Source organism: Anticarsia gemmatalis, chromosome 24 (assembly GCF_050436995.1).
Source record: "Anticarsia gemmatalis isolate Benzon Research Colony breed Stoneville strain chromosome 24, ilAntGemm2 primary, whole genome shotgun sequence".
Taxonomy (NCBI): Eukaryota; Metazoa; Arthropoda; class Insecta; order Lepidoptera; family Erebidae; genus Anticarsia; species Anticarsia gemmatalis.
Window position 1 is genome coordinate 2,382,173 of NC_134768.1, and position 27,969 is coordinate 2,410,141.

Consider the following 27,969-nt stretch of genomic DNA (forward strand, 5'->3'; position numbering starts at 1 on the left):
ATCCCTTATAACAAGAAGCCCTTAATGCTACAAAAGTTCTATCCACGTAATAACACGCAAAGCATTATAAGATACATATTGATACGAATAATAATATTAGAATTGCAACTGTAATAAATTCAAGAAACTACAAGGTACCGAAGGTACTACGCTTTTCTATTAGTTACCATCTGTAGTCTGACCGCACTAAACTTTGCTTAACTTGACCAATATTAATCGCTAAGTATTCATAACTATGCACTTAACCAAAGTACAAAAACTAATATCTTCAATATTAAAATAGCTACAACTAACATCAATCTTATCACAAAGCTCTAATAGATAAACGACTACAATTTTCAAGTACTTTTTATCAAAATTCTAATCACTATCTGTGATTACCTAACGCTTGCCAGGAAACTCGTCACAAACCGAATTTTACAAAGCATTACACACCCTACAAGCCACAATCACCCTTATTTGTTATACAGTAATAAACAAAATCGAACGAAGGGCTTCTAACTAATTTTTTGATGCTACGTTCATCACGGCAACAGCGCCATCTCTACGGATTCCGACAAAATTTTTCACTGAACCATTTTCTTACAAGAACTGTGCACACTAACGTAAAACTCTATGCACCTTACACACACATACACAACACCCTATACAATCGAACGCACCCACACGCCGAAGAAAAAAACGATAAAAAAGTGCACACTAACACAACTTTCGTGTACACACACTAGACAAGGATAGATTATAGGTTGTAGAAAAATTCTAATTTGAATGTTAGAATAGTTTTTGACGGTTTCATTATGTTTTGATAAATTTTTCGAGTGATTTGGATTAATACAAAGTGTCTGATAAAGTATAAAACTGAAATGCACAAGGTTCATACAAGCGCGGGCTCGCACACAAGCGCACGTGTACAGACGTCGCTGCACCCTTCCTATGTGTGAGTGATCATACTACGACCGAATAGTCTTGAGTTGAGCGATGCTACTGTATCGAGGAACACGTAACTTTTGCAGTTTTGTGCTCTTATAAACAAGCGTTGTTGTGAAGTGTTAATAGTTTCGCAGTAGCGTTTAATGACATTGTTTGGGGTTGTCGAACTGCTTATCTTAAACAAAGTATCATTCATTGTTGCTTGGTAAAATTTTCACCTTGAAAATAAATTTGAAAAAAATATTTTAGCATCTATTAGTGCAATAGAACACAACTGTGCTGATTTCAGTCGAAAAAAATGCATGTATTGTTTATAATTTGAGTGAGTGTCGGCTGTCACCGTGAAGTATCAAGAGCGTGTGTGCGCGCGCTCGGGCGCAGTAAATACAAGGTAATGGCTAAGTACGCACGCCGCCTAGTACGGTGTGCGCGTTCGGTGCAGTCCCGCCTTTGCACAAACCGTGGAGCGTCGCATTTCCGTTCCCGACACACTACAGGACCACAACACGCGACACAACCGCTAAAAACCTCCCAAATAAACAACAACCCAAATTTAAAAAAATAAATATTTTGACCACAGACTATATTTTATAATAAAAAAAATATTCATATCATTCGCGTAGTGGTTTATATCGAGATAAATATTTTGGGATTTAGTGAGTTTTTCCGAATTTCACCTCGTATTTAAGTGCGGTTCAAAGCTATGCAAGACACATATCAAATCGAAACTTAGGACCCTAACTATATTTTTTATTTAGTATTAAATAAGTAATAAAGGAATATTTTTGTGTATAGTGACAGTCGTGACTCGTGATGTGTTACAATATATTGTTGAGTGAGAGTGTCTCGGCGGTCAAGTACGGCTGAAAGGATTTGTGGTTCTATGAAGAGGTGACGCCGAATTGTTATTGCGACTTTTTTCTTTTTTTTTACAAAAATTACTACCGAAGTGTCAAACTGGACGGAAGAGGAACCGGCCACCTCTGACGCATGTAAGTACTTCAAAGCAAACAAAGAACTTTTAATTTTTCAAAGTCAATAATATGTGCCCTTAATCTTGCGTTCTCCTTGACTTGCCGTGGTGCGTGTGTGCGTGCGATGCATATGTAAAAGCACGCGTAACGGTCGTAGTGTGCGTAGGGTTCACGCACATTTTTTTGTGTTTTCTTACTCCCCCCCCCACTCCTCGCCCCACCTATACTCGTTATCGTTTATCTGTCCCACTCTTTTTCTATGACTACGCCGTTTTACATTGCACCGGCGCGCGTGTGTGCGTGTCACGAGCGCGTCTGTGTTAATAAATTGCAACCTATATTTTGATCGAAGGCCAATGACGGCATAGAGAAAACGATTCTATTTTCAAATTTCTTTCTGATTTCAACTTTCGAATGGATGACGAAATGTATTTGAATGATTTGCCGAATTTGAATTTGGAAGTTTTTGGCAACGGAATTTGGGGGTAGATGAAAAAGTTACCTAAAATGGTGAATACCAAGTAATAATTGATTTATTAGTGATAATTAATAATAAATATAGTAATTGAATAGTTGGAAACAGTTAGTTGTTAATAAATTCGTTTATAACGGGTGCTACGAAGCTCTACGCGGAATCGTAGGCTAAAATAATGCCGTCGGAACTTATGACACGCGCTTCAAACAACTTTTTTCATTAAAACTTAATTAGTTACAAATATTTAACTAAAATTACACTATTTAATTACAACATTAGATAAATAACACAATTATTAAAAGTAAACTCAAATTCAAAAACATATTTTTTGAAAAATCTTTGTGTTAAGCATAATCCTTTAATATTTCCAAATTAGCATACAATAAGAGAATAACAATGCATATTATTTGCAAAAATAAAAACTTAAAACAATAAATTTTAAATGAAATTTAAATTCGGTGATTTTTGCATATCGTGACCGAAAATTATCGGTCAAAAATTATCACCGACGCTAAATGTCATTTTAAATGGTCTTTAATAAGGTCACAATACAGGAAGTTGTATAAATAAATGCTTAATATGTGCATTGAACTGCAAGTGACCTATCTGGAAAATGTACAGATTTTAATACATTTCGACAATCATCAGAGTCAATGATTGGCCTAAAGTAAAAATGTTGGCTTTATTTTTAAATAAAACTATTTGGATACTCATTATGATACTTAAATATACAGATATATCATTATGATTAAGAAATTAGAATTATATAAAATAGTTAGATCAATATATCTCAGACATATTTCATATGAAGTGAATAGAACAATTCTGTCTATCTCAGTCGTATAATGATAACTAGTAATTAATTATACTACGTACTTAGTTACTGTCAATTAACATACAGTAATATTAAAATTAAGCTATCAAAAATAATGTAAAAAAGATTAACTAGTTTTATAAGTTCCCTACGCTAGTTCGCAATAAGCATTATATCAAATACATAAATAATCCTCGTTCTATTTATCCATATAACTAGATATATATCAAAATAATATAGTTATATTGTAATTTACAATCTTAATTACATAATTCATCAGTTTTAGTCCTAAAATTATAATTTTGAATAATAATATTTTTAAGAAAAATCATTCCCAAAATCATCACCTAGTCATCCTTTAAAGCCAGAAACAAAATTATTGCGTCAAAAGTACCAAAAAAGTGCGAAAAAAAATTTTGACAATGTTATTTTTTTACAAAAATCTATCCCACAATCATCTCCAAATCGTTCTAAAAGTCAAACATACAAAAAAAATGCGTCAAATATATAAAAAAAGTCAGTTTAAAAGTTCAAGTTTGCGCCCTTCATCGCTCGAGTCCTTGCGCGGTCGGCCAAGGCGACATGCGCCGGCGACTGTCAATGTTACTACAACGTAACTTCGACGCCGTATTGCAGTGAAGGCTACGCATGCCTAGATGTCTTTAGTTCACTTCGATATTTGAATTGACTTCTTAGATTCGAGTTTTGATTTGATTTTTGGTTTGACTTGGTTGTTTGATGTTTGTGGTGATTTGGTTTGAATTTTGAAGTATAAGGGATTTGATTTTTTTTGGTGCTATTTTTACGGTGTTAAATTATTTTGATATTAGTTTTAGATTTTAACTTTACATACATAAATACATACACACACACATAATTACAAAATATATAAATAAATGAACTACATTTACAAATTATAAATTTAATAGTTAGATAAATCATCAATTCAACACATTGCAGTAAATAATATTTTCAAAAGTTAACTTCTACATGTTATTACAATTCAATAACAGCTAATCTCATGAAACGCTCCAAAAATCACTTACTCATCATAAAAAATACAATTTTAATATATATAATAAGAATATAGAGTATAAATAAGCTTAGTACATAGTTATGTAAGCGCTAGGCGGACGTGGCTCGCCGCGAGGTGCGCCCGCGCACGGCCAAGGCGAAAGTCACACGACTACACACAGCCCCGATAGATGGCGCTGATTTGATGATAGACTTTATCGGGATAGTACAGTTGTTAATAAATATAAAGTTTTTAGAATGTTTAACCCCTGGTTTCTGAGCTACTACATTTCTGAGTACATTTAGCGGTAGTTTATCTATTTAATAGCGTTTAAACTCATACAAAAAAAAAACGGGGGTAAGCGTATTTTAGGTTCAAATGTTGGATTGTATAAATGTTTTATATAAACTAGACTTCAAGTTTGCCAAATCATTGTAAGTACCACTTCTCCCGAAAACTGGGAGAGGTTACAACTACTTTATTATAAAACTGAATTATTATTAGCAAAGATAGACACGGTAGCATTGAATATTAAAAGAGGATTTTTTAAATTAATCTGCACTCATTATAACTTAAGTATTATATCGGAAATAAGTATCTTTATGTAGTCACAAAAACTCGCTATCAGTCAAACTAAAAATAACTTTTTAACGCGTAATAAATACTTTTAATTTTGTCGTGTTACTCAATTGACGTCATAACAATAAAATAAAACAATAAATTTAAATTAATATCACCAAATATACTAATTTTAATACACACTTAAGTTAAATTTTAAAATAACTTTCTTGCGCTTGTATACTTTTATGCCTATATGATAAATTCTATATAATTTTAAGTAATTAAACTTATATTGATGTATTTAACACAGATTTTAAGCTATTCAAAAGTTTCTAAGAATGGTACCAAGTGTATTTTCTGTTCAGAAGACTCCACCTACCCATAGTGCAAAAAGGCGTGATATTTTAATAATTTATGAATATATGTTTAAACTTTTCAAACAATCAAAGTCCCATTGTCTTTAATCGCGTAGTTTTCGTACAAGAATCATACAAACTGTTGCATTTGAATGAGAAGTAGATCTCTGCCTATCCCTTTGGTAAAAAGGCGTGATATTAAGTATGTTTTACATTCATACAAGGTAAAGAAACAAAGAAAACAAAACTTGGTTGATATACTAGTCGTTTATTATGTATAAAATATGTTTTATATACATATATACTTAACGCATCGTATAATAACTCCATTTGCGTCAATACACCACTCGTTCTATGAATTAGTACACTCAAATGCATTAATTATCTACTGATTACAATTTACGTACTAATTAACGTGGTTTTTCACGTTTTTTAACTAATATATTGAAAGTAATGAGACTTTTAAAAAGTATAATTACTACTGTAAAGACAAATTATGATTTCCAGTGGTATTTGGAAGTATATAATTGATTTTAAAGCTCTTTAACCAATGAAAAGCTACATTAATCCTTTATAATGTTTGAGAAACAATTTTTGTCTCCTAAAAATCTATATGATTGATTTCAAATATAACATTATAATGCAACGGGTCTTAAACGCGATTAAAATTGAAGGTAGGATACTCGTTGCATTATAATATTAGTTAACCACTTCGATAGGATTTAAAAAGAAAAACACATCCGTTCCTTAAAATCTAAGATATCACTGACAAATTTTCTTCTAATCGTTTCAACAGATTAGCAGACAAACTTTCGCAACATAAATAAACACCGAAAACTTACTTTTAAATGCTAAAATAACCTCAAAATGAAGGCAATGAAGCCCCAAAACTGTAATGTAATTAAAACTGGCCTGGCATCTGTTCACAAACAATGACTGAGTCCCAGACGTAATGAAATGAACTAAAAAAACACATAACACCGCTTTCGTCGGCGTTGGCTGAATGACCTCCATTTTTGATTTGCTCTTCTTTATTTTGACAATGTCTCCTTGCGAGTGGGAATGTACCGGCGGAATTAATAATTTTTACTGAGAGTTTAATTAACTCTTATAAAATCACACCTTCTTCCTAAAGATATTCCCCTATAGGAAAAGACAAGCTAATTTGACAACTAATGTTATGGTTTCAAAATGTCAAATATCGTCATTGAATGATTAAAAAAAAAAATCAATTATTTGTAAAATATTGCAAAATAGACCACTTATTGGAGATTTGAGAAATAACTAATAATTCTGATAATTGTTTTACATTGCTTTTATTTACCAAATTGAAATGCATTTCCTGTCGTTGCATCTATAAGAATGTAACAAATATTAAAATCTTTCCATACAAATTGAGATGTATATACCAAAAAGTTGTAAAATAAATTATCAAACAATACTAAATTGTCAAAAGCAATAATTGACAGGACATTGGTTTTTTATACGAATCCAAATTCCAATAAATACAATTAGATTTCGTTCAACAACAAAAAATTGCATTCGTAAAAAGTATTAATAAAATAGCCTCGCAAGTACGAGTTGGTGTCGTAGGAAAGGTTCAGTACCATTATTGTATAAAAGAAAACTGTAAAAAATGTTTTTGTATATTTGCAAGTACTGTTTCTTATTGTTAATGTTATATCAACAACAGAATTACATATATCATCTGTGAAAAATTCAACTAACTGTCACAGTTCATGATATACAACCTTTTGACAGACAAATAGATAGCGAAGTCTAACCGTCTTATTCATAAACACACAATAAACCTATTTTAGTTAAAAAGCTACTATAATATGTTTTCTCTTCTTCATTACGCTAAGGAGTGAAAGAAACAAAACACTTTATAACATCATAACTTCATATATTTTTATGAATAAGAGGGTTAGTCACTACTAAAGGTTTATTTTAGAGTTCCGGATTCCTAAATCAGGATTCCGTTTTTACCCTTTGATTACGGAACCCTAAAAACGAAACTTCTCTTTCGTTGTTTAATATTAAATCATTTATTTTATTTTCGCTTGTTTTTGACACAATGTATTCGTACTTATGAAGCCACGTCACGTGTTGTCTTGCAAAAGTCGGCCATTTTGTTTTTATTTTTACTTTTATGAAAAGTATGAGCTTGTTTAATGAACAGTATTGTTCAGTTTATGGGGTGAAATTTTGACAGAGCTTTTCATGGTATTTCTACCTCCATTAATATGAGATACTTGAACACTTACGTATTTGAATATAGAGAATTTAAATGCTTCATGAAACAGTTAAAGTCATCAAAATCATTTTATATTTAGACATTAATGCAGCTTAATACAATATTAAAAGCGACAATGTAAAAGTTTAATATGTGGTAATCCAAGTTATGTGTTATCAGTGTACCAAATTTCATTTAAATCAGCCCTGTACATTTTGAGTCAATTTGTTACAAACATACTTACACACACAAATTTCCTCTTTATAAAATGAGCTATAGATATATTAGTTTACGCTTTAATTTGTTTAGTTTATCAAAAAGAATACAACTCACTGTTTCCCTTAACAAATAAAATAAATAAATTCTGCGTAGATTATAATTTATTTAAAAAACAAAGATAAATGTTGTGACGTTAAAACAATTAACAAAGGTTTATTTTATTTATCACAAGTATATTTAAATACAAGCAAATCAATAAGGCGACTATAGAAATAAATAACAACAAAAAACACTCTCTATTATTTACTAATAATTAACTAGGTAATATTTATTATTTATTGAAATGCGCATTGACTTTTGTAATACATACATTATCTCACGGCTTCTTTTCCATAGGAGTAGACAAAGACCAGAGACTTTAGTAGAGTCATGTAACACTAGTTTCTGCTCACGACTTCGTCCACCTGAAAAGCTTTACCTTTCCCGGGGTAAATATACGCAGGATATAAACTTTTAGTGTACCGAATTTCATTAAAATCCGTCCTGTAGTTTTTCGTGACAGAGCAACAAAAACACATCGATCCATACTTACAAACATTCGCATTTATCATACGTCTATAATAGGTTTTTTTTTACAAATAACCAAACATTTTAGAAACATAAACAAAGCTCTAATGATTTTTAAACCACTATAATAGTTTTTCCATTCAAATATCAAATAATAAACAAACAACTATCAATAAATTCAAAAACAGAACATCAAAAGCGTTTCAAACGTCGAACAAACACTACCAACTTAATCTAATCGAATGATTTGTTCTGAAATCCGTTATGTTGGTAGTACGTTCCACTACACCTGCCTAGTTCGGCCTAGTCCGCAACCTAGATAGACCGAATAGTTGAGACTTATTTAATTGCAATGCCAACTGACCTTGTTTAAACTTAGTATTTGAAATGATATTGTGTTTGTTTAGTCGTTTAGAATGGGATTTTCGACCTTTCAATACAAGTTTCTGAGGTACATTTAGCGATAGTTTATCTATTCAATAACGTTTTTTATATGAGTTTAAACGCTATTGAGTAGATAAACTACCGCTAAATGTACCTCAGAAACTGGAGGTACATTTAGCGGTAGTTAATATATTAGCGGTATTAATCATGTTGACAACATTCATATCCCACGGGATAATAAGAAAAAAACATGACTTTTATGTTATAATAAAGTATAATAAATAATTATGATAGGCAATCTATCACCGTATACTTTATATTACGACCAGTTCTTTACGAGATGGACCATTTGAGTTTCATATGGTAGTTAAACTATGGATATTCCCATGGGTTTAAGAAAAACACTCTTACTTCAGGCCCGGTTCTTTCATCTTAGTTAGAAGATTCACTAGGGAACGTGCTTTAAAAAAGACTTTCAAACTTCATTTGTAGGAAAAATTCCTTTAAAATTTACCAGTACGGTTCTACAAACTGTAGAACACAATGACATATGTCAATCAAGAGTAAGCCCTTGTAAAACACTCATAAAATGACTCAGTCAAATTATCCAGTTTCGTTCAGAAACGGTACGAGCACTTAAATCGCCGTATCAGGAAATGAACTTCACCTTATATTCAGAATCTTGCCACGCAGCATTTTCGTAAAGTACGATTGCCGGTATAAGGTATAAAGCAGTGGGGTAGGTCAACCGGTTTTCAATCGAGCGTCGCCAAAACGGGTTATCATATTTCAGTGAAAGCCTTTTATAAAACATCAGGTGGAAACGTATCGTAATAATATGCAATTTAAAATAACGATTCATAATGCGAACGTAAAGATAAATCTAAAGTTGTAAGTAGTAATTACTGATCAGTTTTTGAACGAACGATATTGTGTCAATAACGAAAAAAAATAATTCAAACGTTATAGACAAAATAAGAAGGCTAGAGCAACAAGCGAGTATGCCTTAGAACCGGGCGCTAGGGCTTTTTGTCCCATTCTTGTTTCTCTATTTATGCCTCAGACGGATGAGGTGCATCACTTTTTATTCACAATTTATTTCGCGATAGATAAACTGATCCAGCCGGCCGCCATTTTAGATTTTAGTTTCGCTACTTGAAATTGTTTCGCGTTTTATATTCTTACTGTTATGGTCGTTTTAATGCGATATTATAGAAGATGGCCGTCGCTTTCTAATGAATACGTTATTTTCCTTTTAAGTTGTTGCATTAAAGTTGTTTTATGGTCTCCATTTTAAAGTTTGTTTGGTATTTTATAAAATGTTGTGACGAGTAAATATTACTCTGGATCTATGATTAATTACTATCTACCATAATCTTCATGCATTATATACAACTAACTAGCTGACATAATAGAGGCTGCGTTGCATAAGAGAGAATCGATCATAATGTTGTTTTTGTATATTTTTTTACCGGTACTCTGGTCCTTGCGGCCATAGCGTGATGTTATGTGTCCTTAATCAATAGGCTTTTTTAATTACTTTCACGAAAATCATCTTAAAGGATTTTGATGAAATTTGATACATTAATGGCTTATAACCTGGATAAAAAGAAGATATTTTTTTATCTCAGGAAAATTATTTTTAAGCGAAGTTGCAGGTAGAAGCTAGTCCTCATGTAAATATCAATTAAAAGCTGAGAACTAATTATATAGCTTTTATAATCAATGCTTATTGCCTTTTTTATATCATTTTACTTAGAAGTTATTAACTCCTTTCGAATCCATTTCTGATGAAAGTCTTTCCAAGTATTGTTCGTTTTACTGGAATTTCTTGGTAATAGATCAGAATGTTTGTCCTTAAATTGTACCTATTGTATGAAAGTATTAATGATTTTTAAACTGCGAATATTATCTTCATCATCATCATCATCTCAGCCGGGAATCGTCCACTGCTGGACAAAGCCCTCCCCCATTGAGCGCCAATAGGACCGGTCCTGGGCCGCCCTCATCCATCGGACTCCGGCAACCCTTACCAGGTCGTCGGAATATTATCTTATGTCTAACATTTTCTGATTTCATGAGAATCGGTCAAGCCGTTTCGGAGGAGTACGGTAACTAATATCGTGACATGGAAATTTTATCTAAGTATAAGATTTTTCTCAGTCATGGATTGACAAAACCTGAGTAATATGCATATATTAATCAGACCAAAACCATTCAGTTATTCATCAATATGTTTGTTTATCACAAAATATACTCACGAACGGCAACAGTGTAGTAAACAGTAGTTTTCAAGTTGTTTACAAACATACAAACAAATATTTATAGTACGAATCAGGAAGAGATGCGTAAGAATGAGTTCTATAGTATTTTAAATATTCATATGACTAATTATAATATGTGATAAGTGGGATTTTCTCTACACAAAAAAGCTCGATATTTGGGTACCTTACGTGCTCACTGAAAGAAACCTAATGAACCGTGTACTCATTTGTAATTCTTGAAACCAAAGAGATTTTATTACAAGTTCATACATACTATAATGCGAGAAGACTTTTTTCCCGACCTAATATATGAAGATACAAGGTTCTAACTCTCCACCATACATGACTCAAGTCTTTATAAATGTTATTTTCGTATTTCACCCCCAGTGGGGTGAAGCGACGCTCTGATTAGACTCAAATTAAGGGTGTCTGCCCTGCATCCGCAATTGGTTTTTAATTTAAAACTTTTTGTCGAACTTTTGGGAGGCTAATTACGTAAATAAATGTTGAAAGTTAAGCTTGCTTTTTAAAATATGATATTTTATTTTAGTTTTTTTCGATTTGTGGTTAAAGTTTTGTTGCGAAAAAAGAATTTGGAGAAGTTTTCAGTTATTAAAACGAACTAAATCTTTTGCTTAAGCTTTTAATATTCTAGTATTTTAAAGTTTAACTATAGCTGCAGTGTTTATTCTAGATCTAGGTGTATGGTTCTTGAAATGGAATAATTGTTACATTCAACTAATACTCCAACAATCTTCACAATACATTTTTCATATTTCCCTCGTATAAACTAAGACAAACCATCTCAAAAACATTTAAAAAAATGGCAATAGAACAAATAAAAAAAAAGGAAGACAAGAAAGATGCAAAACCGAGTTGACGCATAGTCTACGCTACTTGTTACATCTGTCTTGTGTCATTCTCTCTCAAAATTGTCACCATATTACACATTCTAGCTTTAGTAAGCTAAGTAAGACTAAATCTACGCCGTAAACATCTGGTAATAAACAAATTATCTAACCAAGTCTTCTTCTTTCTTCCAAGATTCTGAATTATCATCAAAATTCGTTCAGTAGTTGTCTCATGATTGAGTATCAAAAATATGTTCATCAACTTTTGCATATATATTAGTACAATTGGTATATTCTTTGGTGCAGCCCTCAAACTAGAGACATACAGTAAGTGTATATGACTAAGGCTCATCAAAGTTCGTTCAGTAGTTTCATCATTATCGAGTAACATACATTTATCCACCAATTATCCACTTTTTATGAGTAAAATTGATATATTTTTGTCAGTATTCGGTGCAGCCCTTAAACTAGACACATACAGTATGTGTATGGAGTATGTATGGTGTATGTATGGTGTATGGCTGTAGATAATCGTTCCGCCCAAAGCTACCGTAGCCGCGGACCAGTTCGCTTCATGCGAGTTATGCTTTATATTTATATCGATGCTGTTATCAGGGTGACAGCTACTGTTCCCGGCTTTGTATTAAAGTATTTTTTATACTACATACTTGCTAAAGTTAGTCAGGATTCGTATTTGGTACCATTTTAGACATAGCTTACAGAAAAGGGAAGAAATTTGTCACTCAGGTCCGATTCGCAATAAAATTTTTAATCTATCGTTGATTGTAGAATAATACAATTTTTTTGCAGCAAATAAGGTATCGTAAACCTTAAAATTCTCATTGCGTTTAAGACTCATTAGCAATTTGTATAAAGATACATAGGTTCGCTTGTCAAATTGGATATTTTTAACTCGAGCAGAAGCCAGTTATTTACGTTAAATGCACTTTTAGAAGTACTCTTGCGCTACTTAGTATTTTTGACTGGTTGTTTCACAATTACTCAATTTAGTGATCTAAATTCAGATGATGACTTACGAATAATCCCCATTAATTTAGTATATTCTTAATTTTAAACATTTTAAATTTGATACTCTACACCCTAGTTTCTTATCAAATCATTATCTGTCAGCCAAATAGTCATTCTACAATCAATAACCCAAATCACTCATATCACAACTACATCAAACTACCTCACTTTTCACTCAAAACTTCAAACTCAATACTTTACAAAGTGGTTGAACGAGATATAAACAGTCTCAAGTCCTTGATATTAACCACCAGCGTGCTTTTAACTCAATTCAGATGACCTTTGCTAAATGTCATTAGGTACTCACGAAATCTTGATTTTTGTACGCGTATAATTTATAACAGTTCACGTATCGGGTGTTGACAGTTTGTGAGGAAAATTCTCAGTAGTTATTTAATATTAAGTATATTTAAAGACAAAATGCTTGGTTGGTTTTGAGCCTGTAGTATTACGTCTTGCTGTTTTGTTCTAATTATTTTTCTAGATTCAGAAAATCATCTATGATTCATTGATTTATCAGCCTAGTCTTTCTTCCAACTATGTTGGAGTAGGCTTCTCCTTTTTTCGAAGCTAAGGAAGGATTAAAATAATATTGTCTTCGTGATTGGAACCAATGACATTATTAATTGCATCTGTAGCATCTTTACCTCTGACCATAAAAATCTCTTAAAATTTATTTTAGCTATTTATCTTGACGGCAATGGTTGAGAATAGCGCGGAATCGTAAAAAATGTCATACTGAGAAGAAGCCCTATACTCAACAGAGGTTAGAAATGTGCCGAATAGACAGATAGTTTAATCTTCACTTCAAATAAATATTCACACACCACTTTCCCAAATTGTAAAAAAAAAACTGTCAGAAACCAACAAAATTTCTCGAAAAAAATCCTCTAAATATACCAAAAATTATCGTCATAAAAGTCGCGAACAGCACAATGTACCCTACGCACGTCCATTGCGTTGTGTACGGGACAAAAAACAAAATGCCCGGTGTACGGTGAATGGCCGCCAGCCAGGGCTCACACCACGTTTAGGAGCTCCCGTTCTGATCTCAATCATTAATAACCCGCTCTACTGTGAGATCCATCTTAGAATATCCAGTTTTCAAGATGCTAAATTATCTTAGATTTGAAAAGAATCTTAATTTACTAAGTTAGTAATAGACTCGCCTCCTATTACATGGGACTAATATTGTTAATGGTGAAATGTGAGTGTATTTTATACACCTCTGCCTGCCTTCGGGTTTAACAGGCGTGTTGTTGCGTAGCCTTTTGTTCCTATAATGTATGTATTTGTATGTATTTTTATTTGTGCTTGTAGCTCCAACCACAACGTTTTAAATGTTGCTAATTTATCCCCTTCTTAGAAGTTTAATCTATAATTCTACCAAATTTTATTACATTCCATTCAACCGTTTTAACATAAAACGTAGAAAACAATTTACCAAAGTATAATCTATCACTCGCCCTTACTAACCTACTCAAAATATTTAAATTTCAGCTTATAGGTTCGACTATAACACAAAAAAAACAATCTCACAATAATACACATTTATGATCAGTATGAACAGTAATACACACTGTAGATTACTAGGTTCAATTCCAGGGTCGCCAAAATTTCAACAAGACTTTCTTTCAAAGAAAACGCACCCCAAAGTATGTCAAATATAAAATTGGTCGTAAAAACAAAAGTATTTAGAATACTCCCTCTTACTTTCTACCAAGAAAGCCTGTAATTACTATTTAAGATACGGTCTGTAAGGGTGTACACCCTTCAGTAAAGATGGTTGATAGAATCACTCTCTCATTACAATTTATGTAACGTTTCATTAAATAACTTTTTACAGGTGTAGTTTTTTAATGTATAATAGAATACGGGAATTAACGCGAACACGCATTTTACCTTAAAATGCCTAACGTTTCGGCGCAGGTTGCACTCGCCGTGGTCCCAGGCTGACTGTTTTTTTAATAGATATATAAACACTACCTTTCAATTGGTTTGTATTGGTAGATAAGGAAAGTTTGTAGGGATCGTACCAAGTTCTTTGGTATCTGCCATCTCCTATGGAGAAAAGGCGTGATATTTTGTGAGTATGGTAGATGCCACGTGATTCTATTTTTAAGAAATTTATTCTTTGTTCCGATAGAGGATGTGGGCACTAAAGTATACGTTCTTTACTACATCTATTGATACATCTTGTTGCCTATTATTAATAGTAGTAAATACATAACGACGATCTAAACTTACACAATAATGTACTCAATTTTAAGCATATAGCCTTTCCCGATAAATGGGATATCTAACACTGAAATATTTTATTAAATCGGAGTAGTAGTTCCTGAGATTAGCGGGTTCAAACAAAGAAACAAACAAACAAACTCTTCAGCTTTATGATATTAGTATAGATACAGAATCAATTTAATATTACGTTGTAATTGAACTTAAAACATCTTAAAATATAACATTAGAACCCCGCGCACGCATTTTATAAATCATCTCTACATCACATGGTTATATCTAGTTGATTCTTTTACAAAAAGTTGCGGTCGTCTGTCCTGGTTTAACAGGTTCGAGTGTCGGTTGATGCACTAATACGATACAGGTATTTGAAACTAGTTGAATATGCTTTGTGGGATGATATTTAAGTATATACTAGAGGCTGCCCGCGACTTCGTCTGCGTGGAAAACCCGATCTCGGGAAATCTCTCGGGAACTCCGGGATAAAAAGTAGCCTATGTGTTATTTTGGATCTTCAGCTACCTATATATCAAATTTTATTGTAATCGGTTTTGTAGTATTTGCGTGAAAGAGTAACAAACATCCATACATTCTCACAAACTGTCGCATTTATAATATAAAGTAGGATAGGATAACTAGGATATATTAGTCTAGTGTAGTCATATCGCTTTTTGAACAAAGTGGTCGTAGGTTCAAAACTTGTGTAGCAATGACTTTTCGAAGTTATGTGTGTATTAGAAATAATTATCACTTGTAACAGTGAAATAATCGTGATGAAACCTTACATACTTGAGAGTTTTATAAAACAGTTCTGGAAGGAATACGAAATCCCCAAATCGCCCTTAACCGGTAGATATCTGTACTCTGTAGTATCCGTAGTTGGTAATAAGCTCTTTCTTTTTAAAGTCGGTTAAATTATTTTTAGAATAAGAACTATAGATATCAAAGGTTAAGTTAGGCATTCATGTATTACAGTACAGTTATTGTAAGATGAGAAATGTCTGCTTTATTGTTCCTTCTGTTTTATTTCACGAATTTACAACTATTTCTCAAGATAAAAAGCATCTTATATAATCAAAAATTTAGTTTTCCTAAGAAAATAAATAATTAGAAACGGAGCAGTAGTTTCAGAGAAAAACAGACTTCATTTATAAAATTTTATTTTTATTATAAATTGATATTTAAAACCAAATATTTCCATTCAAAATGTTATCCAGGAAGTGATTGTTTCAAAAAAACAAATTTTGTTTATGTTTTTGACAATCACTTGAATATAAATATAATATAAATGTGATTGTTTCATGGTTTGTTGAAAGTTGTCCGAAAACATGTTTTTTGTACGTCAACACTTTTATTGTATATCCTTATTTAATCTAATTAATATTTTTAGACAGTCGTTGCCAGTCGGTAGACAAAAATCTGTGCGTTAAGCAAGTCTTGACCCTGACGGTTTATAGATGGGTGACTGCACAATAGTGGAGTGGTTTTCGGCCTTCAATAAACACTACGAAAACCGTATTTTTTCATTACATTACAGGGTTTAGTTGTTAACTTTTTAAAGCCCTTCAGGCTAGCATATCTTCGACACAAGATTAACTACCCAAAATAAATAAAATTATGAATTTTTTTATCATCAATTAAAATCAACCACAAAATTAACTCTTAAGAACAATAATAAACACCATATTTTCTATCCTTTATTAAAAAAAATACATAATATAAAACAAAAAAGTGGTCAGTGGCAGCCCTATTCCCCGTATGCAAGCGACTTGACAGGTTTGTATAAGACTTGCTTTATGAACTGCGAGATCTGATCGACTTGCTGCTAATAATATACTCTATCCTTGCTCTTGTTACATCTAGATCGGGCTAGCAATTCTTAACAGTATGTGAGACGAAATTGTCATGAATATGAAAGTTTATCAAAAGATTGTGTATCTTTAAGATTTGTTGGTTTGGGCTATGCTGTTTGACGAAGGGACTTAGGTTTGATTCTAGGCCTTAAATTCTACCTTACCTAAAATCAGACTGATATTACCGTGCAAAATAATAACTATTATTACTCATGGATCTTTAATTTTACGCTTTTATTTGCTTCGGAATTAACTAAAACAAAAAATATTTTTTACCGTAAAAAATATTGCCATAGGTGACTTAAACCCAATTAAGTGGCACAATAACAGTATTAGAGGAAAACCAAAACTATTTTGAAATAAGCATGTCATTATCTTACTTAATATTATATTACAAAAGGCTTGCTCTTTGTATAGATTCTTACTACTCAATCACGCCAAAACTACTTAAAGTACATTAAGTATTGTACAACCTGGATTACCAGAGAGGAAGAACTGAGCAAAGTCGCGAGCAGCCACTAGTATATCACTACTTTATTTTCGACAGCCCTAAGCACATGCGTCAACGCATGCAGTTTGACAGCTTTTAACATTTCGCTATATTATCTGTGGGCGTTGCATCTTTTTTGATTCGATTGGCTTAGGCTGCCAGTCATACAACCTTTACTTTTTTATTATTTTATCTGTTCATTAGAGTGGCATGTGGTCTTTATGTTGGCAACAATGAGGACTGATGTTGAGTAATGTCTGTTATACGTTGTGCGAATAGAAATGGAAATTTCTATTATATTTTAACACTTTAGTAAAAGTCTTGTATGAAAGGTTATGGTGGAGGTATACAAAATTTTTAATTTTAAACATTAGTTATTCTCACAGGCTTGTTGCCTGCTTGATATGGTTATTTTTCCTCCTAAACCTTCAGAAAAAATGTACCCTATTACTGTCCCACTGTTTGGTACTGTTCTTAGCTCGAAATCAAGGAATACTTAAGCTTTGTGTCCGGTAAACAAAATGACGCCTTTACATTCTTTGAAGAAGTTAAAATACCCTTTGGTCACGAAAAAACATCCCTTGGTGTTCTTTGCCGGCTAAATTAAAAATATTTAAACATCGTTAAAATGACACTAAGGTCTTAACTAGTCTTGACATTTTTCTGAAGTCTACTATGGGCTTTAAATACTAATTTCACAATAATTCCTACATATTTTAACAGTTAAATTATTCAGTAACTTGTGCACAGTTAATTCAGACACCAAACTGTGAAGTTTGAACTACATACGTCAGAAATTCTGACCACAAACCTCTCTCATCCCAGAAGATCAGAAGTTTTGAATTTCTGAACACTTCTTAACCATATTTCGAAGTAATTTAGTTCAAATCAAATGTTATAAACTCGTGGTATAAGCCACCTTTCTTGCAATAAGTTAACAGCTTGAAAGTCGCTGAAAAATCGGCTTATGTTGGCGACTCACACCAGCAAAATAAATTGAACCCATTAATGTCCCACTGCTGGGCAAAAGTCTCCTCCCGTAATGAGGGAGGAGTTAGGCCTTGAGTCCACCACGCTGGCCAAGTGCGGGTTGTGGACTTTACTTATGTGTGAAAAAGAAAAGAGAGTTATTTATCACAGTTCTGAAAGAAATGCGCAGTCTGTAGTATATTATTCCATAAAATAATTGTTTATATAGCTTAGGTTATGTTTCAAAGCTATAAACCCTTTTCCTTCGCACTAACTCGCACGTCCAATTTCCGTATTTTCTATAACAATACCCAATTTAATGTAATAAATAATAAATAAGTTATTGCTTCGATAACCTTTAGAGGCCGAGCACCTTTAAGTGTGACTATGACTCCGCTCACAAACAAATCTATCGCCTTGACAAGTTTTAAACAGATTTATTCAGCTTTTTTCGTGGTAGAAAAAAACTTCCTTAAAAAACAAAATCCGGTTTGGTATTTGGAATACGTACCTTATAGTTAATGAAGTTTGTAGGACCACACAGAGCTGCCACTAGGCATAGGCCAAAAGGAGATCGGCAGATTTCGTACAGCTTAAAGTTTGTGTTGTTTCGTAACAGAATTTGTACCACTTATTAAGGGGACTAAGTCACTTATTTTTATTTGGGAATATTATTTTTAGAAGTCCGGATTAATTAGAAAGTATTTGTTTATTTTAATAATAATTTTTGGTCCATGGCTTATATCTGTTGACAACTAAAGAAAAAGAAAATCTCATGGGACGTCACTTTTCGTCTGACGTCTACGCATCCGCCAATTTGCTGTTGTTTTGAATTGTGGTTTTGACAGCATCTGAGCAATTCAACGAACTATCGGGGCTTCTAAAAATGGACATAACTTTTACCTCCCAACTTTAAAAAATATAACAATTTTAAAATAAGCTTGTCTATCATATTAGCTACCAATTAAAACAAAAAGTAAACCTAAACATGACATTTTATAAGCTGTACGAATTCTTCATATAAACCTGCCGTTCGCCTTTAATGATTAATTTATTTTGATGAAATACTGACACATCAGTATGTTAAATTCCTACTGAATGAAACCATTTAAGTATGTTTCAACAGAAAATCAAACGTTGTGATAGACCTTCTATAATTTAGACTAAGTATAGGGCCATTTTCAAACACAAAACTAAAAAAATATTTTATATTTTGTTTTTTAAAATGTGACAGACGTCAGCCATTTTGTTTCCCAACAACAAACAATGTTTTCGTTAGTCAAAGGTATAAAAGTTATCAGCAAAAGGTTTTTATGATTCATTACTAATGTGATTGTACTATTATCAAGGTAAATGCACTTTTACAAACATACATACTTATCTTTATTTGATATAGATAGTGGAGCTATTTTTATAAAGAGATATTTTTTTACCCGGTAAATGGCCGCTTGTTAAATGGGACATTGTTAATGGCGAAATGTGAATGTATTTCATACAGTTCTGCCTAAACCTTCGGCAATAACAGGCAGGATGTTATGTATGTATGTATGTATGTGTTGATAGATTTTTAAATGTTTTTTATTAACTTTTATCCTCGAATTCACTCCTTTTTCTCACACAACATTCACTCAACAACACTTTTTGTAGCGTCTATCTATCTCTTGGTAATAAGGCGGGCTTTTATATATTTAAGTGTCAGTTAAATAGTTTATTATTTAAAGATTAACAGACAGTCAAACAAACTATAGGTAATAATAACAGTTATTTCTCAATTAACACAATTTAAGGGCAAAGATTAAAATCAAGCAGAACATTTGCAAGGATCGCATTATATATTAATTCATTTAGGAATCAAACCTATACGATACTCTATATTTTTTTAACCCGTGATTGTCCCACTGCTGGGCAAAAGTCTTTTCCCGAACGAGGGTTAGGCCTTGAGTCCACCATGCTGGCCAAGTGCAAGTTGGGATTTTATAAATTGTCAATCACTATTATTTTCTCAGTACTTCATCAAACCGAGTTCAGACATTCATGAGACATTCAATTCGTCATCAAAAAACATCTGTAACACCGGAAATGACAAATAACGACTCAAGAATCGAACCCACTTCATTCAATTTAAAACTCATAAGTGATTGTTAATCACTTAGTCAGCGTATGACTTAACATACGGAATTCCGGTGTGTGTGTTTGTTTGTCAATACCATCTCGGAAACATCCGCTTACTAATTTTAGTGAAACATTTATTTGTGATTGTTACTAAATAGTTTGGTATTTTTAAATAATTATGACATAACATGTTATAGCTGAGTGGTATAAACACCAGCCTTTGATGCAAGTGGTCCAGGATTCAAATCGCAATGACCAATGACTTTTCAAATTTATGTGTGTATTAAAAATAATTATATTATCACTAGTTCCAGTCCCCAATCCGCAGTTGGCCAGCGTAGTGGACCCAAGGCCTAACTCCTCCTTCATTTCGGGTGGAGACCCTTGCCCAGCAGTGGGACAGGAGTGGGTTCAATTTATCATAATTTACTATCACTTGTTCGAACGGTGAAGGAATCGTGATAAAACCTTGCACCTCTGAGAGGACTTTAACACAGTTCTTGAAGGTATGCAAAGTCCCCAACCCGCAATTCGCCAGCGTGGTGGACTCAAGGCGGATCGAGAGCCTTGCCAAGCAGTAGGACAGCAATGAGTTAAATTAAGTGGAATAATAATTGCTTTTCACACATAGGATGATACATAACCAAAACATATACTTGTATACATAGAAATACGACGTAGTGACGTCACTATGTCATATTTTCGTTGGTATCAAATGAGTGTCTAATAAAATGTTTTAGTCTGTAATAATTACAATTTCAACATTATTTACGAAAAAAGCTACATAGTCTGAGCATTTTAGAGGAACCTTTTACGAGTACATACTAATGTTTCGTTAACCCAGTCAACTACCCAATTGTTGATTAAATAATTCTTAACAAAGTTCTCTTCTAAATTGTCGAAATATATCCATGAATCTATACTAATATTATAAAGCTGAAGAGTTTGTTTGTTTATTTGTATGTTTGAACGCGCTAATCTCAGGAACTACTGGTCCAATTTAAAAAATTCTTTCAGTGTTAGATAACCCGTTTATCGTGGAAGGCTTTAGGCTATATAATATCGATACGCTACGACCAATAAGAACAGAGTACCAGTTAGAAATGTTACAAAAACGGGGAAAATTATGACACATTCTCTCTTATGTGACGCAAGCGAACTTACGCGGGTCAGCTAGTGGATTATAAAATACGAAATATCATTTAAATAGATAATATTTGTCTTTAGTACCTATGTAGGTACATTGATAGGGCATTATAACCGGCCTCTCTGCCTACCCTCTAGGAATTAGGTCACACAACCACAGCAGTAACAAGCATACAAACAAACACATCTTGGTTTGTCGTCTATTATACATTTTATTACTCAGTTAGATAATGTTAGTATTTCATGTTATTCAGTTCATGTTTCCAAACGATTTTGGGTAGAGAATTTACAAGTTAGGTTTATGAAATATTGGTTTAAAATTCGTCTGTGTCTTGGCTGAATTTTAAGTGATAGTCGTTTTAAAACAAAAAAGTTTAGTAGTCAGTTCAAGCATTTGAAAATACGGTTTTTGTGATTCATTAATTGTTTAAAAAGGGTTACTTTTGGGAGCTGAAAGTTGTGTCTGATAAAGAACTGAATAAGACGTTTGTGATGTAATACATACACTCTATCAAACCTTGACTTTTTAGGCATATAATATTCTTTAATTCTCTCTTATTCCCGTTAAATCAAAGCTTTTTTACAACTATGTGTATGTTCACTTAAATCCCAGACTTTGATACATAAGAAAATTCTACCTAATAGACATCATCAGTTTTTAAATCGGTTAAAAGTAAATAAATTGTTTTAGTTAATTATATATTCACTTAAATCACTAAGTTCTATACATAAAAAAAATATCTGTACAATACTATACATCATATTTTTTTCAAAATCGGTTAAAAGTAAATAAATTGTTCTCGTAATTTATAACATTCGCTCAAATTACATAAAAAATATTCCGTTCAATTATATCCATCATCATTTTTTCAATCGGTTAATACTAAAATAAAATAAAAACTAAACGATTCAAGATCCACCCAGTCTGAGTAGAATCGCTACAATGTTTGAACGACACCCGATACGGCAAGTTTTTATTAGCTCACATTGACTGTCTGGCCCAAACGGGGCATTGAACCGACACTCACTGACATTGTGTAGCTACTTATGATATAATATCAATGTAAAATTGTTTGTGATTGCAGTGAAATTTTATTGTATTGTGCAGTGGTTATGTTGATAGCAAGTAAGGTTAAGGCTTGCGTTCGATTCCTATATAGAATTTACTATACTGTTGTTCTTTATGTAGTAGTTTGGGGTGTTTCGTTATTTGTATGTTTGTAAAGTCCCTGTCCTAGAAATATTGTCTCAATACGAGTTATTTATAACATTTTCTTCTATAAGTGCTTTACTTGTAATAGAAAACATTTAACAGCAAATTTTATCATAAATAAATCTACTAAAAAGTACTTGATAATTAAGAAAAGGTACCTAAAATTAAAATTTATTTAAACCCGTCAACGCCGTGAGAAATAAAATTATTACATTTAACACATACATGCTAATAGTTCTTATGCAATATCACTTAATGACAGCGACTGCTCACCCATCCATTTCTAAACCTCTTTAACGTGGTGACGTCACAAATTTATCTAGTCAATATAATTATTTTCAATACTTAAGACAAAGACGCTGCTACCAATTTCATAATTCAATTACAACGTGTACCACTGCTCACCCATCCATTTCCAAACCTCGTTTAACGTCATGACGTCACAAATCTATCTAGTCAGTGTATTGTCTGTGTCTGAGACTGAAACTGTCCGCGACACGCTCGCTCAGATCTTTGACCCTTCAGACTGGGAGATAAGAAAGTTTAGATACGGTATATTGTTTAATATAATGTGGTTAAGGGTAGAAACTGGAGTATTGAGGGTGTGGTGGAATATGGAATTGTAGGGGGGAATATTTGGGATTAATGTTAAATGCTAAATTGTTGAGTTTAGCTTGTTGTCTGGTCAGAAATAAGAGTAATAGACTCTCTTTAGTTGGGTTTCAATTATGAGACTTCCTAAAGTGTTCCCTAAAAGACTTTATTTATAGTGCTTGGGAGATTGTTCATAATAATTTTGAATTGAATAAGTCCAGTATATTTTGTAAATGAGGAAAGATTTATACAAACGAGTTCAGCAGGATTTGTTCCAATGTGTTTCGGGGGAAACTATCACACAAATTACGCATAATTTGTGTTACAAAATGAAAATATCAAGATATATAAGAAGCAAAGTCTTATCGTAGTAAATATCGTTCTTTGGTTTCAACCTACCCTATGGAAACAAATGAGATTTAATACTTAGTTCTATAGATCCATACTAATATTATAAATGCAAAAGTAACTCTGTCTGTCTGTCTGCTACTCAATCACGCCTAAACTACTGAACCAATTCGCATGAAATTAGGTATGGAGATATTGTGACACGCGAGAAAGGACATGGGCTATATATCATCACGCTACGACCCAAAGGAGCAGAGTACCAGTAATTAATGTTACAAAAACGGGGAAAAACTTTACCCCGTTCTCTCTTATTGGACGCAAGCGAAGTTGCGCGGGTCAGCTAGTTTATTATAATTTTCGATAAAGGTTCATTATTATGATCTCCAAAAAGCGCCTCATCCATTCATCTTGGATAATCCACGGCGTACCCCTTGGCCCCATCTTACGAGTTTTATAGGTCGTGTCGGATCGACCACTCGACCGCTATCGATCTACCCCCACCCCTATCACCCCCCATCAACCCCTTGTTCATATTTCACCTCATATTTGGGTGTTTACAAAGAATAGGTTTTGTTTTGACAAGATTCTTGTAAGAGACATCGGTTGAGCTTGTGCATTGGTTAAAATGGTTGCCAAGACAAATGCAATCTTATAGAAGTGAGTTCGATTCTTGACAATGTTAATATTTTTATGATTAACATTCTGATTGTAGTTTTAGAGCTTTGTAGATGGTGTATTATTATGGTGTAGATTCCTAAAGTAATAATTTATGGTAATATTTTTGGCTTTAAATTTTGACATTGGACTTGTTTGCAGACTACTCTAAACTGCTTAAAACCCTACTGTATTTCTCTACAATTGAATATAAACGTTGCCATATTATCTGCGTGTAAGATTTTCAGTAATTTAGATTTATTTCCATTCCTATTATTGGTTAACGGGCTGTAAACTATTCAATATTTATTTTTAAAAAAATCTTACATACTTCTTTCAACTATTATCTCAACTCTTATTGAAATATCTGTCTAAACTATCAAATACCTATAAGTACCTTAATATATATATATAAGATATATAAGAGTATATATATAAGAGTCACAAAATTTCACCACCCAAGAATCGACACAAACACCTCAACTGTACAATTGATAACACAATCACTTTCAAACGCCGCTACACACTAATAGTTACAAATTAGCAGCATCTGGCACTGAGCCACGGATGCTGCACAAAGTTGACATGATACGACGTTTAGTGTTCGCTAAGTTACGTTAGTGTAGTAGTGTGTTCGGTTCTCGGGCTAGGCAAACTTAGTGCTGACTTTTTCTGTTAAGAATTGATAAAGTGACAGTTTAAACCTTCGTGTTTTTGGTGGCCATTGATTTCGATGTCACACTGTCTTAATAGTTTCCTTTACCCTAGGTTTATGTATTTAATTTTAATATATTAAATTCTCGCGTCACAGTTTTCGTTACCGTACTCCTCCGAAACGGCTTGACCGATTCTCATGAATCTTTGTGAGCATATTGAGTAGGTCTGCAAATCGGCCAACATCTATTTTTCATGCTCCTAAGTGACACTTTTTTTTTTAATTTTTATGGCATAACAACGTTTGCCGGGTCAGCTAGTACTATAGTACAAAACTTGCGTTTGAATTTTGTAGTTGCCATTGTGTGTCTAGTTTAAATAAAACTGACCTCCGTGGCTAAGTTTTGGTCACGAGGACATGATTAATAGAATTGGAAACTGAATTGTCCCAGTAAAATATTGATCATTAGTTTTAAAAGACAACTCCTGCACATATTTTTTATTGTATTAACAAAGGATTGCTCTACATTTTAAACCAGGTGTTTATGACAGTTAAACCTTTTGGCTTAATCTAAGACGTAATACATTTACCCTCTTATTCATAAACACACTATAAACCTATTTTAGTTAAAAAACTACTATAATATGTTTTCTCGTTTTTATTTCGCTAAGGAGTGAAAAAAACAAAACTCTGTATAAGCCTTTCATAACTTCATATATTTTTATGAATAAGAGGGTTAAAATAACTCCTTAAAATTGCTTTGAATCTATCTATAGAAACATACAAACACATTTTCGCTTGTCCCCCTAATAGACTTCTTTAAAGTCTCTAAAAGCCTCATTGTCTCTAATGTAGTCCAATTTGGACCGGCTTAGAGACTTTTGTCTTTATTGTAGCCTGTAATAGTGTAATTTTAGTAAATTTTTACTTCTTTATATAGCGGTATGTAAACACGTGGGGTTCACGTGATAAGTGATAAGGACTGACGTAAGTGGTAATATATAGGTTTAATTTAGTATAAGTGCTAGTAGGTTATACTAATTTTAAAAATGGGTTTAGGGTGGAAATAGGGTTTTTGTGTTAAAAGGAATAAAGATTTTTGAAGGTATAGAATGGGTTTAGTAAAATGTATTACTTATTTAGTTTAGGAGAGGAGTTTTTAAGTAAAAAATAATAAAGATTTTAGAGTATACATTTTTTTTTTGTTTCAAATGGTGTTTTAAAACAGACGTTAAAAGCAATTTCGAATTTATTTTGAATAAATTCAAATACGTAAACTTTACAAGAAAATAAATAGTAACAAAAATTAGACTTCTAATTCATCTGTTTTGACTTTAGTTAGTTACTACTTACTTAATTAAACTAAAATTTATACACAACACGTTTCCCAAACCACACACACAAAGCAAAATCAACACAACACAACAACTACATATTATTATAACAAACTAAATCCACAACAGACTTGAACAACGAATACACAAAACTGTTTAATCACTATCCAAATAGTGCGCCATTTTGGGAGCGGAAAAAAAAAACATTTTAGAAGGCGGAACTAGGCAGTGGGGTTTTGTTAAAATTCCAATGTGCGTGGCGTTGGCGGTCCAATGGCGTGCGCGGGCGGAGCCAGTCAATGCTCTGACTTTTCGACAATGACTTTTTTTGTTCAATGATTCGAATTTCGTTCGATTGTTTTGTTTTTTCGTTTTTTTTTTCTTTCGCCCGGATTAGGTTGGCCATTGTTTTGTTTTTGATTTCGAATTTGGAATTTGGTGTTTGATTTGTTTTTCACGTGAAGATTCTCGTTATCATTAAAATTGGTCATCGTTTTGTTTATGATTTCGAATTTGGTGTTCGATTTGTTTTTCCTATACTAGTCGTTTCACGTGACGTTTCGCGTTTAATTTTAATTAAAATTAATCTAGCCATGTTTCATTACGAAAGTTTCCATGCTTTTTTTAAAGAACAAATTAACAATTAACAAAAAAGCAAGTTTTTTCATAATTTTTTTGCGGTACTCATATCAAATCCCACAGAAATTACACCCAATTAAAGCTCACAAAGGTACTTAGGTAAAAAAAAAGTACAAAACAGTTGATGACGCGGCGATTAAGTGAATTATACACCGTTGTACAAATTACTAACGAGAAACAACCGTCGGGAGGTTATTATAGGCTTTTACTTTTGCGTTTCACCGACTATCGGTAGACTGTAGGATAGCGAATCAATTTTTATGCGATGTGCTGAGCAAATGACTTTCGAAAATTTAGTTTGTATTCTTTTTATCGTTTTTTTTGTAGATGGTAACGTCATCTGACCAAAAATATATAATTTTAAGCATTAAAAGCTTAATAGCGAAAAGTATAGAAAAAATAACTAGTCATCCATAGTTATTTCATTAAAAAGCGAGTATGAAAATTTGTTTTGTAAAAAAAGTTACAAGAAATTTCAATTACACTTATTAATTACTGTCTAAATATAATTGAATATCTATAAAAACTGTTTTGTGTAATTTCGTTAGTCAAAACCATCCCCATTAAATAATAAAATTCATTTAAAAACTCACGATTCATAATTAATCAATCATAATAATTATCATAGCGATTATTTATAAATCGATTTTAACGTATAATTAATATTGTCAACCAATAAAGACATCACAATTAAAAACAATTAACATTTAAATTAAGAATTTGGAGTTAAGAAGGTCATTTGAATTAAGAACATTCGAACACGAGATTGAACTATGAATCAATGAGACCAGCTGTTTAAGTTGTAGACACACTGAGTATATTTTATTATAATGTAAATTATTTATTTATTATTTTTTATGTAGTATAAAAGAAAAATAGGCTATACCATTCTCCAGGAATGTAAATTAAATAATGTATTATTTTATTGACGGCATGCAAAGTCCCCAACCCGCACTTGGCCAGCGTGGTGGACTCAAGGTCTAACCCCTCCCCCTCGTTTGGGAGGAGACCCTTGCCCTGCATTGGGACAGTAATGGGTAAAAAAATAT

General features: G+C 32.5%; 1 protein-coding gene across 3 annotated transcripts in view; it reads left to right on the forward strand.

The window, feature by feature from the left end:
* Eip93F (Ecdysone-induced protein 93F) overlaps window positions 1–27,969 on the forward strand; it is a 242,152-nt gene that overhangs the window by 115,378 nt on the left and 98,805 nt on the right. Inside the window, exon 1 of one of the 3 annotated variants that reach the window (XM_076130362.1) lies at window positions 921–1,922. The exons of the other annotated variants lie outside the window; for them this stretch is intronic. The gene's annotated coding sequence lies outside the window, so the exon portion shown is untranslated. Of the gene's footprint in view, window positions 1–920; window positions 1,923–27,969 lie in introns of those variants that run through there. 3 annotated transcript variants of the gene reach the window in all.